The 16,789-nt window shown below is 42.9% G+C and overlaps 1 protein-coding gene and 1 long non-coding RNA gene across 2 annotated transcripts in view; one reads left to right on the forward strand and one right to left on the reverse strand.

Annotated features, from left to right (window-relative positions):
• Positions 1–16,789, forward strand: part of znf407 (zinc finger protein 407) — a 192,614-nt gene that overhangs the window by 159,887 nt on the left and 15,938 nt on the right. The gene's annotated exons all lie outside the window — the stretch shown is intronic.
• On the reverse strand, positions 9,833–11,280 carry LOC145547737 (uncharacterized). Its single transcript, XR_014084040.1, has 2 exons — positions 9,977–11,280; positions 9,833–9,930 (listed from the first exon to the last, which is right to left on the reverse strand). It is a non-coding gene; the product is annotated as an uncharacterized LOC145547737 (long non-coding RNA).

The following is a 16,789-nucleotide window of genomic DNA, read 5'->3' on the forward strand; positions in this document are numbered from 1 at the left end:
AATTAGCCAATTTACCCCGTTCTATACGTTTCCATCTCTTATTGTTTTCTTATGTTGCAATCACGCTTAATTGGCTGTTGCCCTGCGAGGACGGTGCGGCGCCCGCAGCTGGCACCAACGCGTTGGTAGAAACGCTCAGGCGGGGACGGGGTAATGGTGACGGCTTAATTCCACCACTGCTCCGATTTATTCAATCACAACAGAAGTATGATGATGGACCAAATCCCCTCCCCTCTCTCGCCTTCATCTCTATTCTGACCCCCCGCTTTCCTCCCACATCTTCTCTTTATTGATCAATCTTTAACTCTGTGTAAGCCCACCTCCACATTCCTTCTCTTCCTCCTCCGCCCACCTCGGAGAACAACTCCCCTGCCCCCATCACCACCACCACCCACCTCTTTTGATAGCCAGATTGACAGTTGAGTAATTTCACTGTCAGCGCTGACTGACGCATGGTAATGGGAAGACGTTTCAGGGGCGCATTACAACACAAAATAATTTCCAATTTACCGCTCATCAAAAGCACTCACAAAAGAAAGAAAGGGAGAGAGAGAGAGAGAAAGAGAGGGTACGGGAGGGATGGGATGAGAGGACAGGGAGGAGGCGAGGGGGAAACACAACAGTGGATTTATGGCTTCAATTACTGATATTTCACATTTAGTTTAAAGCGACATGTTTTTGTAATGTGACAGGCTTCACTGGATTTGAAAAGCTCTTCAGACCTCTCCACTTGTATTTTTTTTCTTTTTCTTCCCCCCTCCTTCCTTACTTCCTTGCTTCCTTCCTTCTTGCCGTAGAGATAATGAAAGGGGGCCCGGGTGGGGGCGAACCCGGTGGAGACGGGGAAGCTGGAGGTTAAAGTAGAGAGTGATAGCCGTGGCTCCAGAGCCTCTTTAGAGACCCGAGCCGGGGAAAGAGGATGAGGCCCGGAGCTTCCATGCAGATGGATTTGACTCGGACCTCTCGCCATCGTTCACTGGGTGGGTTTCAATCTCTGCCCCGCGCGTCACCGGCTAGATTTACAACTTCACCTCACTAATCATTAATCAGCTTTAACCTTCTCTTAATGATTGTCTTGGGTTGGTACAATACCCATGCTGCATGGAAGCAGATGGCTGCAATCAGTTTTTGCTCTTAAAGAATTCATTTAAAGAGTCATCTAGGACTGGTTCTTGTAAAGCGGGAAAAAAAGATTTTCAACATTTGTTTTTGTTTTTTTACAGATAAAGTCCAGAGGTAAATCAAAGTGGAGATCTTGGGGAAAGATTTGAGTAAATATCCTTGCAAGTTTGTTTCCTGCTTTTTGGAGCGGCCTCCGGTTCGCTTGCATCCACATATGCATCCGAACTGTGCCGGAGTTCACTTCGACCAAACCGAGACGTAGGTTTCTAGATGGACCAGCGTTAGATTTTTATTTTATTTTTTTTGGTCTGTACCAGTAGTTCAGTTGCGTGTTCACACCTTCCTAAACAAACCAGGTATTCTAGACAAACTGACTAGAGTTTGATCAAAGCGGACTAAACGGGGCTGGTGTGAATGCACCTTAAATGTGCAAAGCTTGTAGAGGCATGCGTCAAGAGGATTGCTGCAGAAGCATAGAGTCGGGGAGGGGGTACGCAACACAAATTTTAGATTTGTTTTTTTTTAGAAAATATTGAAATCAATCGATTTCTTTTTGCTTCAACTGTACGCAGTACTTTGTCTGGTTGGTACATCATAAATAACCCCAATTAAAACACATTAATCTGTGTGGCTGCAAAGGCCAAGTGGCTACAAATACTTTAGCAAGGCACTGTAAATATTTTTAAACGTCCACACTGTCAGAGAGCAGGTTTCCACCTCATTTCCTCCTCCTGTTCCCTGTGCAGAGCCAACACAGTTCCCGTCTGTGCTCCACTATACCACACACATAATGCCATAATTGCTCCCAGGGACACCTCTGCAGACTGCTACGGCAGCATCCCAGCGTCCTACAGGTTGCTGTGAACTACACTTCCTGATGGGCACAACTTTCTCAGGAAAAATGGTTTATTATGTTTGAGTCTAAAATAAGCCTGACAGTGAGAGCCAATAGCGATGACTTTAACTATTGTGACTCAAAGCTTTTTTTTTCTTTCTTTCTTTTTTCTTTTTTTTTGTCTGTGAGCCTGAGCAAATTTCTGACCCTCCATGCAGTGTGTTTTTGTTGGTGAACATATGCTTATAAAGTTTATTTCAGATCTGCACTCCTCTGGTGGTTTTCGCAGCTCTTTGGAGTGGCCGTGTCGAGTATTGACGGCGAGTCAACAGAGAAATTACACGTTTTTTGAGCAACGAGTGATGCCTATTTTTACCTTTTTCTCTTTAAGACAAAAGCCTCGCAGACATTTGCCTCACCCATCAATCTCACATCTTGTCACGTTACCATAAACTTCGGTTACTGTTTGTGGCAGCCCTTAGAAATTCATGTTCACCTTCTATTCGCCCAGCCTGACTCAATACTTTCTTGAACATTCTGTAGTTGCAATAAATGCAGGTTTTTTTTTTTCTTTTACTACTCCTCCACCAATGTTACGCTCAAACTAAATCAGAACATAATTTTTAAAGCCTTGGTACAGCTCTCCTGGACTTAGCTTTGGACTTTAACTGGACCATTCTCCTACATGTTGACTGTGTCTTCATGGACGTTCTTAGTCTTCAGCCACACACGCTCTGGATAGAAGCACCCTCCTCTACGTATTTACTGTGTCCACACATAGTTTGCAGTGAACTGAAGGATGTAGCAAAACGAGCTAAAAGGTAAGTAAACCCTTCTTAGGTCAGAGCTAAGGAAGGATGCATGTGCTCAGCTGTGTGTCTCTCCCTTTTCACTTCAGCTGTTTTCATTCTTTAACCCGCACGGCCCCTTGTTACACGTGCGTGGTTCGCGTATGGATGCAGGTGAACGTGCGCACGCCGCAGCCTTCACCCAGCTGTTAGTCGTGTCACAGCAGAGATTGATAAGTTGCCACTAAGAGCTCTTTGTTTGAGCTGCCTCCTGGAGTGAGAGAAAAACACCACCTGCTTGCTACGTGGAACTGAGAACACCCACACACACACGCGCACACACACACACACACACACACACACACACACACACACACACACACACACACACACACACACACACACACACACACATTTGACGGTTCTGATCAGATGCAAATCCAGTTCAAAAAGCAGGTCATGCATTGTATTTAATCATACAAAACCTAACAGCAGATCACTGTAAAAGCTTACTATTGGGCATGTATTATTAGTGTATCCTTCTTCCTTTTTTTTTTGGTAAATCATCATGAATGAGAGGTTATGATATGAATCCAGTCTGACAAATGATTCCTATTTGTCATTTAGGTTTTTTTTATGATAGTTGCCACCTTTAATTGCGAATAAACACGGTGATTAGAAACCGTTCAGCAGGATACAACAGAAGATGTGTAATCAACGCTCATTAACATTAATTATCCCGAGCCTAACAAACAAGCTAATCCAAAACCTTTTCTTTTTTTCTTTTCTTTATTTCTTTTTTTTTTACCTCTGCTGCCTATCTCTGATGGTAGATTATGTATAAGATGATAGGGCAGCTACGAAGGCAGAGAGCAGCATCTCTGCTGATAAGGATAAGCAAATGTGCTGGTGACAGTAAGTAATACGTTACTGGTTGTTACTCTGCACGCTCGTGTTACTCAATTTCCCCGTGCTTCAAGCAATGCGACAGATTATGCAGGTGCTCAGTGGCCACCTGCTAAACAGAGCAACTCCCACCTGTCTCTGGCTATCTTTACACCGACGTAGTCAGAGTGAGGAAGTAAATGCACCGGCGTACATAAAGGAAAAGGGCAGGAATAAAAAAAAAACCGAATGGACCAAATTATCAGTTGTAATGGTATCATACTTACCATATGCTACTCTTATAAGGAATGGTGGGTTTTTTTTATTTAAGAATCTATATAACATTAATGTTTTGTTTTAATATATTTGCTTGAACAAAACTTAATGTATGTAAGAGGGATTTTAAGTGAAAGAAAAAAAATGCATATTATGTACAATTTGTTCTTTACATCTACACCAGTGGTCAAGGATCGTATCCCCTACTTCAACCACTCTATGCCCGGCTTAAAGGAGGAGCAGCAAAAGCAAAGCAGATGGATTAGCAGTGCAGTTCTCAAGAAATGGAAGAAGGGATTCCTATGATCAGCTGTTTTGGGAAAAAAAAGGCATAAAATTATATCTCTTAACTTGCAAAGCTGTTACCGACAGACCTCTAAAGACAGCCGTGTGTCATTTTCCTACGAATTTGTAATTATGCGTTACATTATGTTGACTTTGTTTAATATTGATCTTAAGGGAAGTCACTATACTGATCCCCATTGTAAAAAAAAAAAAAAAACATTCCCTGAAAAGAAGTTATTTATATTTTTCAGTAAGAATATAAAGTGAGTAAAAATGAAAGTTATTCATCAAATTAATACGGCTGTCGTCCGCCATGCTTCTTTCATTGCTCACTTATTTTGTTGCCGAAGCCACATTGCAACACTCACAAGCTGACACATAAAGACTGCTGTCAGTCTGCTAGCGCTCGCCCCTGACGTCTGCCACAGCCGTTGCAGTACACTCGGCATTCTTCATGCTCCCCGCACATATGTCCTTTCATATGAGTGTGTAAATATGCATGCAATGGTACCATATGTCGGTTCTACCAGATCTGAGCTTCCCCGTCAGGTCCAGATAGAACGGTCACCCAGTGAACGCTGCAGAGGCAATGCAACAGCAGTGGGAAGCAGAGAAAAACAAGATACTTACCAACAAGGGATGTGAAGGTTTAAAAATGGGGTTTGGGTAGGAGAAGTGTGGAAAGGTTTTTATGCATGCATCTGTGATCCCATGTGTGTTTTTTTTTTTTTTTTTAAGTTCTGGACCGTGACACTTTATCCGTCCTCTATTAGAATCCCTGAATCCAAACTTGCGGTATTCAATCATTTTGATTAAAAGCCTGGGTCTCTAACAGAAGTGTTGGGAGTGGAGCTGCGCGGCGGCCTGACACGTTTGAGAATTCATATATTTTCATAAACTTTTAACAATGTCAATGAGACACGTCTTCAATCTTTGGCCGCACCACGGCGGGGCATTCAATCTTTCTTTAGCTTTTCGACAGAAAATTTGAATACGAGCGCGGTGTTATTAATGTGACAGTTCACGTTGGGGGGCTTCGCGGGGGAATTTGTGAGGAGTTTTTTTCCCCCTTTTTTTGTATTATTGTTATTAGTTTTGGAGACACTTGAAGCAGAGAGGGGAAGAAACACGCTCTGCTAGGTCAAATACAGCTGCAGGAGCCTTGTCCACATTCCCAGCTTTGCGGTGACGTTAACATTTTAATTTTGCACGCCCAATTAACAGCGCTAACTAACCATAGACATTAATTTCTGCCGGAGCTTCTGTATTAAAAAATGGAATAGATTGTTTTTTTGGGGGGGTGGGGGGGGTTTGCCTCGTTGTGAATCTCCTATTTATTCATCATTTCGTTTTGCACCAATTGTTTTCTTTTTTTATTTTTTTTTTTTATTCAATTGCAGTCAAATCAATATTGCTCTATTGCAGATTTGTTCAAGAGGCTCACCTATCTGTGCTCTGAATCAGGAATAAGTAGTTAAGTGATTCTCTCACTAAATTGTGCAATCAAAAAAAAAAGTAATTTACCCACTTGGGTAGTTTAATCCATATTTAATTCTTGGAAATTATTAAAAATTCTTCTTTTTTCTTTTTTTCTTCTTCTTTTTTTCTTCTTAATGTTCAGCTTTTTCGTACTCTCAAGTGGATCTGATTGCCCTTGATGCCTTGAAGAGCAAACCCGGAGCAAAATATGAAATGGTTTGATCAATGTGCTCATCTTGAGCTGGCTCCGGAATCCATAACAGTAGGTGGAGAGCGGGGGGGGAGCAGCACAGCTTTGTGTTGTATTGAGTGTCTGTTGTCTTTGACACATCTTTGGTGTCATGGGTGGTGCCACAGAGGCGCCTGAGAAGCAGGCCGGCCCCCATTCATATAGCTTTTATTACCATTCTCTGGTTACATGCCATAATAACGCAGAGCATTTTATCAGCATTAACTTCAGCGGTGTAGATATCCATCTGTCAATATGCAAACTCTAACTACTGACTGCGCTCATATTTATGGGACGGTGGTGTGTTTGTTTGCCTGGACTGCTCGTCTGCGCTCAGCTGTTTGCTCGGCCAGCAGCCGGTTAGTCTATTAAGATCCAGAACCCGATACAGAGACCAATGCTGTGGAGGATCTTTGGTAAGACAATATAGATTGAAATACCTGCAAGTACGCCTATCAGTCACAACATATAGCCCACTGACAGCTGAAGAGAGGGACGTCGATCATGTTGATGCAATGGAATTTGATGATGGAATTGTTAGGTCTTGACATTTAGGTCGATGTTGTTGTTTGTTGTTCACCTGAACCTAAAGGGGCGATTGCAGTTTTTCTTTTTGTTTTTTTTTTAGAACTTTGCTTAGGTAGATAAAATCAGTGGATAAGATTGCCTTCACGTGTAAGTTTCAACCAATCAGTGATCTCCCAAAGTCATGGTAATTGGCACCTTTAAATTGGTGCACCCTTATTTAGACCTCTTATTAGATTGCCCAGAAGAATTGTATCCACAGAGGTTCATGTCCTCCAGTGGATCAGTGTTAGGACATAATATTAGTCCTGTTGAGCTTGCAAGAAACCTGGTGGTAGATGTCACCTTGCATATACCATCCCTGTGGTGGAACTCGGTGGTGGGAACGCTTTCATTCAGCAGGCACAGGAAAATTGGTTAGAGTTCATGGGAATGTGGGAGAAGTTTAATATAGAGCAGTAGTAGAAGAAGAATATTTGTTAAAATTGTTCAGGATGTATAGTTCAACATGCAGAACTATGTCCAGTTGAAAATCAGGGGCAAGTCTTGAAGTTTGATGGACTTCATAGAAGTTTTCTATCCAAACTCGACTGTGAGATTATTTTGCAAAAAAAAAGGGCAAATATTGAGTTCCCACTAAATATGGAGAAAGCTGATAGAGACATAATGCTAAAAGACTGGCAGAAAAAATGTCTTCAGTTTGGATAGTTGAATACAAATGCTCAAAACACTTTTCAAACTACATATGGTAAAAGTTAGAAGACCGTGTGGCAACTTATTATTATTTTTTTCCCGAAAGATCTCTGTTCTTGAGTAATTCATTAAAAATCTTTACGTTTAGAATTTCCCCCCCTAATTTTGAGCAATAGAAAACTGTCAGTTGCATCATTACATCATGTAGAACATTTCTAATTAATTTCTCTACAATGCTAATAGAGGCTTCCTAAACTCTCATCAGGGTTTATTAAGTTGACTCATACGCACTGTCTCAAGAAGGATTTAGAAATGTCAGCCAGTGGTTTTAACAGACCGAAAAATGTTTATACATCGTTTTAAAACAGCATTTATAGAGTCAGCAATAAATGGCAACTTTGAAAGCAGCTGTCTGTGGTGCATTGACCTGCTTGAGATGGGTGATGATGTGTGAAACAAACAGAAGGAAGATGAACCTTATCATAACAGTTGCGATGCTTCTACTTCTTATAAGTGGTGACTCTTGGTGGGGTTTTTTTTTTGCTCCTATTGTCTTTTAGGCAGAATAAAAATTAAGCTAATAGGCTTTATACATTGTAACATTTCAACTGCTGTAAGGTCTCTGTAATTCCCATCTTCTCCCGTAAAGAAGTTCTTGGCCAACAAAGTGTACATGCTATAGTACCACTGGTTTATGCATGCTATAGATGGAGCTTTAGGTTCATCTAGCTGAAAGAATTGGTTCAAAGCAACCATTGGCCCTGGGTAAACACAAGACCTGATATATTTTTGATATTAGGACTACGATGTTAAATGTTCGGATTTTCCGCTACGAGCAGAACAGTTCCGAGATTAACCCAACATCCATTTTACCCTTAATCTACTCCCACCTGCACCTGAGTTGCTTCTTTTTTTTCTTCTTCTTTTTTTTTCTTGCAAGTTTCCTACAGAATATGTCGTGTACACGCTCCACATAGGTACTCTGTGACTTACACAAAGCACGTGCGGTGTTTTTGTTTCGTTTCCGCGTGCCCTCCCCTGCTCTGAGCGGGGTTTTCTCCCAGCCTCGACTGCACATCACTGGCCCGTTGTCACGAGAATGGATGGAGTCCGTCCCCTCCGGTGAAAACCTGGTCCGACACGTGCGCTAACCCGCCAGATAACGGATAGACACAGACGCCCGCATCCCTTTTGGGAATTCGAAAAAGGAGGGTTTCAAAGACCCGTGTAGTTTGTGCATGTGTGTGTGCGTGTTCTTAGAGGAATCCTGTGGTCGTTTGTAACCCTGGCACTCCCGTAGCACCTGCTGCCCAGCCCAGGCAGCCTGGTAATGATGCAGACTGATGATGCTAATAAGAAGAGGTGCCCCCCTTCGGCTACACGGCTCAGGTCGGATGCATGTGATCACATGTTCACGCACACACACGCACACACTTCCAAGAAGATGCACATGCAGTCACTTATATATAAACCTTTTGCAAGACTATCTAATCACCGGTTTTCTCCACGCACACAGAGAGTAGAGTAGTATTCCTTAATAAGAGGCTGGGCTTAATTCAATGTGGAGAGCAGCTGAGAAAAGATGCCATCCAAATCAATCCTTAAAAAACAAAAGTGTGAATTGCTGTCCTTAAGAGCCTCCCTGAGCCAGTTGTTTGTAGAGCCACACTGTTTTCCAGCTTCAACCCTGTTAGAGTCAATCTCTACCTCCTTTGCACATTTAGAACTACTATTAAAAACTGTTCACAAGTTTTATTAGGTTTAGGTATTTGACTTTGACTAGGTCATTCTTACACGTGAAGAGCTTTTGATTAAAACCAGGGATGCCCGATGTTGGAGCCAACAGATTGGATTCGGTTTGCCAGCCCAGGAGGTCGATACAAACATTTACATTCTTTTCCAGTAAGGGTGAAATTTTCACAGAGGACAGGACTTTAAAAAAAAAGATACTGACAAATTCAGTTCATCCTAAAATAGAAAATAGAAACTACTCATCTTTAATTTACTGCATTTTTTTATTTTAGTTGAATTGTATCTTAAATAAAACCACAAATAACCTGGGGTTTCCACTAAGAAGCAGAGTGGGGTTAACTCATCTATTAAACCCGACTAAATAAAAGCAAAAGGTTTTAAAGAGCAACTCTTATACTCTGTTGCTGAGAATACACATGCGACACCACTTTTATGAATTTCCAATATGCAGTGATTTACTGATCCTTTTCTGCACACAAACCACTTTCTTTGCTTCATTTATTTTATTGTTGAACAAGTAAAAACAAAAAATAACATTACAATGAAGTGAGTAACGTTTGTGGCCCACAGCTACTTGACAGTTTCAGCCCCCAAGGCTAAAAGTTTTGACACCTCTAATCCAGTCTAATGAGCTCTGGCTGTATTCAGTATTTGTTTTGTTATTAATGTAATTTGGTACAATAGACAGAAAAAAACTGCTTTGATATAACAGACAAAATGATATTTACAGCTCCTGTTATCTTGAAGGTCCGGTTTATGTGTGTCTAAAGTTTAGAGGGCATTGTAAAAAGTTATGGTGAACCAGATTTGCTCATATGTGGTTTATGGCAATCTGCTAGCAGCACTTCTCCTGGCTTTTTTTTTTTTTTTTTACAATGTCTTTAACTTTTGCCTCTCCTCTACAAAAGCCAAGATTTGTGGACTCCAGGACAAGAATCTCTTGATCAGGAATCAAGAGATTCCTGATTAATATATGCTCAGTTTCTTCCACTGAGTTGGGGATCTGCTTCTCCTCCAGAGTCACCATGGACCTCTCAAGTGTTTCTTAATACTTTTTACACCTTTCAGTTAAAAAAAAAATCCTAATAAACCATGTATTGTTTTTACGCTTCATAATTACCTCCTACTTTTTGTTGGTCTGCTCCGTAACATCCCAAGCTCAAGGGGTGTGAATACTTTTTCAAGACACTGTTTGTAGTCTTTTTTTCTTTTTTTTTCTTTTCTATAATTGTTAGTTTATGTTTAGGCCACCTTCCCCACAAGTTCATATAAATAAATATTTATATGTGGTTTCCTGGCATTGGAGGGTTCAATCCAGATCTATTTAAGCCCAATAGTTGTGATATAAAAAGCCCACCTAGGTCTGGTTAGTAGCTTCTCTGTTACACCCCCACCTCACCCCCTTTCCACTGTCTTTGCTTTTTTATTTCTCCTCACAATCCTAAAGAATTGATGGAGTTGCTGTGTTTATTCCGGCGATGTCAGCACTGCGCTCTCACTCCTTCACTCTCCGTCTTCCCCGCTCTCTTCCTCTGTCTGTCTCCCTTTCTCTCCCCTCCTCTCTCCCTCTCTCCCCGTTCTCACGAGGTAAACATATTTTGCAGAAAAGCTGACGGAGAGCTTGTTTTAACAACCTCAAGGTCAGCAAGTCAAAGTCTGCAATCGTCACGCCACCCACACCGCATGTGGCCTCTGTGTGTGTTACAACGGGGGATGGAGTCGCCGTGGCAGATTTATACCTCTCTGTGCACCTTCAATAATTCAATAACAGCGCCTGTGTCTCCTTCCCCAGCTTTCAGTGTCATTATAGAGCAGGGCTAAATGCCACCGAGCCCTGTCCATCTCTCCGTCGGTGTCTCTTTACTGCAGCGATGTCGGCACACACACGTATACACTCGCATAGGTACACACATACGTATGGTTGCTGATTTTGTTGCTGCCCCGTTTTCGTCTTCCTCCTGTTGCAAACACTCCTTCAAAAGCCTGCGGTGTTTGTCATATGAGGGAACCAACACCGTGATCTAACATGGAATCATCTCATCTGGACTCTTTGTCGTCCACAGAGCCTCTCCGAGCATCAAAATCGGTCAATCTCGCCTCTTCCCTCACCTCTTTTTACGGCCTGTCAGTGCCTCATCCTGCCATTGCAAGGCCATTTTAACCCCCCTGACCCGTCTCCCAGCCCTGCTTAGCTTCACCCTGGACATCTGTGACTCCTCCGGTATTACGGACCTCCTTCAATCTCTGCCATCGATCCGGCTCCCTCTCCGTTGCTATGCGCTCCAACCTCTCTCTGACCCATCTTCTGCTGCCTCATAGTCCCGTCTAGTAATGCGCCCCGTTCGGTGCCCTCCGTTTGCCTGTGTGTGCGTGTGTGTGTGTGTGTGTGTGCGTGTGTGTGTGCGTATGGGTGGGGGGGGGTGTGCGTGCGTGCGTGTGTTTGCGCGTGTGTGCTCGCAGCTGACCTGAGTGATGAGTGGTGACCCTCTGGCTGGCGCCTGGCGTCCTCCTCGCTCCTATTGATTAGATCTGAGGTTTCATACAGTAGCCGCCTCACGTGACTCTGTCATTTACTGTCTCTCCACTGTCTCCGAACTGTCTTGCACACACATGCTCACGCGCGCGCACACACACAGACTCATTCAGACACTTAAGAGGTACATGTGTAAGCGATGAGCACGTTTTCATCAACACTAATTAACTCAAAAAGGGGTTAAAGGACCCGACTCTCCCCCTATCGTGTGTATGAATACGGTCGGGCATCCTGTAGAATTAGTTTAATTAGGAGACAACAGATGCAGCATGCTAACTGTCTGTATCGCTTAGATTACAGCCGCAGATTGAGTCAGCAGCTGAGTGACGTGTGAGTGAGGGATCAGAGAGAAAACCGGGATACAGCTGTCGTCCTTCATCTAGATGCGATTTGATGGAAAGAGATTTGAGGGTCTTTCATTCCCAAATGTGTCAGGAATTCATGGGTTGCTGTGAGATCGTCACAGCATGATGATAGTCTTGAATAAAAGTATCAATTTTCCTGCACCTTGGTAAATGGTAATTGGATTGGATTTGTGTAGCACTTTATGAAGTCCAGAGAACCCCAAAGTGCTTCACACTACATTCATGCGTTCACACATTCACACGCTGATGGCTGGAAGATATTTGATTTTAACCAGAGCTGCCCTGGGCAGCGTGACAGAGGAGAGGCTGCCATGCACCAGCGCCACTTGACCTTCTGACCACCAGCTGGTCAGAAATTGAATTTAATTCAACTTAATTGAATTAAATTGAATTGAATTTTACAACTGCCCTGAAGTGTATTGCCCAAAGACACACCGACGAAGATGGTCGGAGCCTTGACCGATTACGGGAAGAACTCCTACCATAGTCACCACCATCGCCCCTTTGTCGCTTCGCCTCCTGCTATTGACATTCTAATTTATCTTATTTGAAATGTCAGAATTAGACAGACATAAAACAGTATTTATTTGCCTCAACTTGTGTTGAGGCAAATGTGGCAGTGGTGGCAGGAGTTTATCCAGTAGTAGGTGGGTTGCTGGTTCAGTCCCCACTCTGTTCGCTACTGTCATTGTGTCCTGGGCATAGCCTTAACCCGCCTTGCTTACTGGTGGTCAGACGGCCACGCCTAGGGCAGATGTGACCACTATCCAGTAGCTTGTCACCATTAGCATGTGAATGTGTGCATGAATAGATGAATGGCTGAAGGTAGTGTGAAGCGCTTTGGGGTTCTCTGGACTTGATGAGGCGCTACACAAGTACAGGCCATTCACCGTTTACCATAGGCTGAGAACAACTATAGTAGAGTGACTTGAAAACCGTTCTTCAGAGACTCTCTGTTTAATTGAATCGAGCGTGAGCAACTTTGCCAAAAGAAAATGTCAAATATTTCAGTGTCAGGGTACTGGATGGCTCAGTTAGTAGAGAGCGCTCATGATGTGAAGTGGCCTTAGTCCTCAACGCGGTTGTTCTGAGTGGGATTCACGTTCTCAGGCCATTTGCTTATCCCTTTTTCTTTCTTCCCTATTTCTCATTCAATAAGTACCACTAAAGCCAAGACATCATTACAAAACAATCAGACAAACAAACATTTTAGGTTCTTGATATGCAAAGCCAGTAGAGACATAGCTCATAATCCTGGAGCTGTAAATGCAGCAAAAAGGTAGTTCTGCAAAGCATTGGCTCAAGACGGCATTAACACAAATGGACGCCACACTCCCAGTTTGACTGAGAGTTTTTGAGAATGTGGTATGACATTCTCATGGTAATCGAGTAAAAGTGTAGGAGCTATCTTTCAGCCAGCTGAGTGGCAGTACAAAGCAACATGCGGCGAGACGGTCAGTGCTAATACTCTGTGCTTCGGTCAGAGGAAACTTCCACTTGTTCCAGCACTTTCTCTGGATTCTAACATAAAGCTCTTTAATTTGCGGGTTTTTGGTATTGGTGACCAGGCCTGGTGCCGAGTCGTTGTCTGCCAGAGTCCTGAAGAAAACCACACTTTCTTTGTGAGCCATGTGTGTTTAAGGGTGTGTGTTTGTGCCTCTTCCACTCAGTCTTTGCCACAGTAATACTCAGGTTAAGTGTAGTTGCAGGCTATTATACATCATTAGGGTAAGTAAGGCTCAGGCAGCTTGGCAAGAGAAATGGGCCCTCTCAGATGCTTAATTTCTCTCCAGCCTCGGCTGCAACAGGACCCGACACGGCGCACGAACGCAGCAGCAGCAGCGGCGCGCGTTGCTTGTGTACAGGTTGAAAGCAGCCTGTCGCTTATCCAGTCAGTCACAAATCACCCTGTCAATCAGGTGGTTTATGGAGGCTAAAGCCACGCTGACGGCTGCTGGTCGGTCAGCCCTGCCTGCCACTTGCCTGCCTCTGCGGAAATTAAAGCATTCCTAATGGATAGATCTGAGTGTTTTATTATGTTTTCACATTTTATGATACATGTTAACACCAGCCACGACGGACTTGGAGTGTAGTAATTTCTTTTAACCACATCAATTAGAGTCGGCCGGGTAGACGGGGGAGACATCAGCCTTTTAATAAAATGAGAGATTAGACATCCAGCATGATAGATAGGAGGCAATTCGTTCCTGTTTTACTCCAGCCGTGATTAATAAGGAGTTTATTCAGATAAGATATTTTTTGTCATTATTATATTACGTCCTGCTTGGGAGTTTTAATCCAGACTTTGTAATGGAAATCAATTTGGTGAAGGAGGAAAAAACACTTGAAAAACTTTCTTTAAATTTTAAAGAGATCTAGTGCCCTGCAGAAGTATTTATAAAACTGGATCTTTGTCATATTTTCTCTTAAATAAGGGTTTTCGTGGTGTTCCAACACAATTTAGTTGAACAGTTTGAAAGGGGAAGAAAATAGGATGCATGGTGTTCAAAAGTATGCTACAAATATAGATTGGAGGTGAATCCGTCTGAAGTTTTAGCCCATATATTAAATTCATTCAGACTGAAGAAGCAAGGTTAAGTCTTTGAACAAATTCTGGCTTGGATTAAAGCCTGGACTTTGACTGGGCCATTCTAATATATTAAGTTACTTTCATTTAATAATACTCAGATGTAGTTCTACACTCTAGAAAGGGTATTTGGGCTGTAGTTTATGTTATCGACTTTTTCTTTTACATTAATCTCACTTAATTCCTTTGGCTTAGTGATGGCGTTTGAACTTAAAGCAACTTTTTACTTTGACTTGAAAAAATCAAGTTCAATGCCGCTTTCGTATCTGACGTCACGACACAAGCTTCACCAGGGGCAGATCCAGTACCAACCAGGGCGCTGTGGTGGCGAAGGGGAAAAGCACAACCCACATGAGGAGACCTTAGTCCTCGACGCAGTCATCGCAGGTTCGATTCCCGACCCGATGACCTTAGCTGCACGTCTTCCTTCTCTGTCATGACCTGGTTTTCTGTCTGACTGCCCTCAAACAAAGACCACTAGATCCACTAAAACCTTTAAAAGAACATATTCCTTATTAGTTTCCTTCTTTATCTGAAGTAACTAAATGATTTGAGCAAGACTGACTTAAATTGGTCAAATTAAATCAACTTAATAAACTAAGTTGGATAAACTTAATTGAATTAAATTGAATTAAATTTTACAATTGAATTGAATAATTGCTTATTTAGGCTCATTTTTCTGCCAGAAGTTAAACCTCTGTCATCGCTCTCAGGTAACAGTCAACTTTAAAGGGTCGTTCTGTATTTAACTCCATGCATTGTCCCCTGTTCCCACTGGGGAACAATAAGCATCACCACAGCATGATGCTGCCACCACCGTGTTTCACCCTGGAGACTGTTCTGTGTTACTTTTCCATTCTGCGTGTTGACCAGAAAGTTCCAAATCATTTTATTTTGGAGTGTCAAAGTAAAAATGAGATACTACTAATGCACCTTGCTTCTCTTCCACTTCACAAACACCTTCTACGCTGGGCTGCCTCATCTATATGCGGATAAATTGAGTTTGAGTAACTTTTCAAGGCGCCGCAGTCCGTCAAAATTTAGTTTAGTCTTCGTCTTCCCACTCCGAACCCGAGAGCGTCGTTCCTCAAACAGCTCCGACTGGAGCTGCGCATTAAAGATTTAGGCCACAGTCGGATGAAAAAGAGCAAGAAATGTCCTCTGTTATCTCTCTTCACTGTGATTGTGACTCAGACTGCGCGCGGCGCCTGTCCTCTGCCCGGCGAACAAATCTCCAGCTGGGTTTGAAGGCGGAGGCCGGATGGGTGGCACTGCCACGGGAACTCGGAGACGATAGATGAAAGAGGGCAGGAACAAGACTAATTGTTCTCATTACAGAACAAATAAAAATCAATAGCTCTCAAAGCAAAAAGGGGGGCAGAGGGAGGTAAGGGGCAGGGGGAGCGCAGCTTGGAGGGCGCTGTAGTTATTGCACAGGAGTGGATTCTGTCGGAATTGCGAGCGGCGGGCGAGGCGCAGTGGAACCGATCACATTTGAATGCTAATTCCGACGTAGGACAGTTAGATTAATAGATGTGGCGGTCCGGCACTGGGCCTTTCCCCGCGTACGAGCTGAGGGGGCGTTCGAGATTGAAGTTTTAAAAGCAATTAAATGGGAAAACACATCATGGGGAGGGCAGGAGGGGAGAAAAGGAAGAAGAAGAAGAAAAAGCAGAGATATTTCCCCAATTTTTTCAAATTAAAGCAGGAAATTTCATTACCAAGGGGAGCATATTTTACACAGGCAATTACAAGGTTAATACATCTTCGACACCCCTACTTGAAGTCCTCATATATTTGTTCAGGGATTTTGTTCTTGTGTTTTAGTTTAATTGGCTGAGGAGATGCTGGATAGAAAGTCTGTGTGGTGCGCACACACACCACACACACAAAACAAAACTTCACTACCATGTATTATATATCAGATCAACTCGCACACGTTATCCTGACCTTTTCTCGAAACTTTTTATGCAGTAGCTCTTATCAATCTTTGGAATCTGATGAAATTTTTTGGATTTTTCTCGCAAAGTGTCCCCACGTTGGCTGTCGAGAACCATCGAAAGTCTCGCTGCTCACACACATACATGCGCATTCTCCCACCATTTCTGCTTAGAGTTTCAGTGACATATTGGCAGCAGAAAGTATGTGTGTGTCTGTGTGTGTGGTTGTATCTCAAAACGGCTTCGGTCTGGCTTTTCTCTGACACAGATGACAGCATTATGTGCATGGATTGTGTGTGTGTGTGTGTGTGTGTGTGTGTGTGTGGTTCCCCTCTCCATACATGCAGAACAGCTCTCACTCATGAGTTTTCTTTGACACGGTGAATAACAAGTAGCTAATATTCACTTTTTAAAAATTTTTTTGAATGCATCTGCGACACGCGACGCCATGAAACTCAACAAAAACCAACTTTTAAGGTGTTTCCAAGAGCTTAA

The sequence above is a fragment of the Poecilia reticulata genome, chromosome 16, assembly GCF_904066995.2.
Source record: "Poecilia reticulata chromosome 16, P_reticulata-male-v2, whole genome shotgun sequence".
NCBI lineage: Eukaryota > Metazoa > Chordata > Actinopteri > Cyprinodontiformes > Poeciliidae > Poecilia > Poecilia reticulata.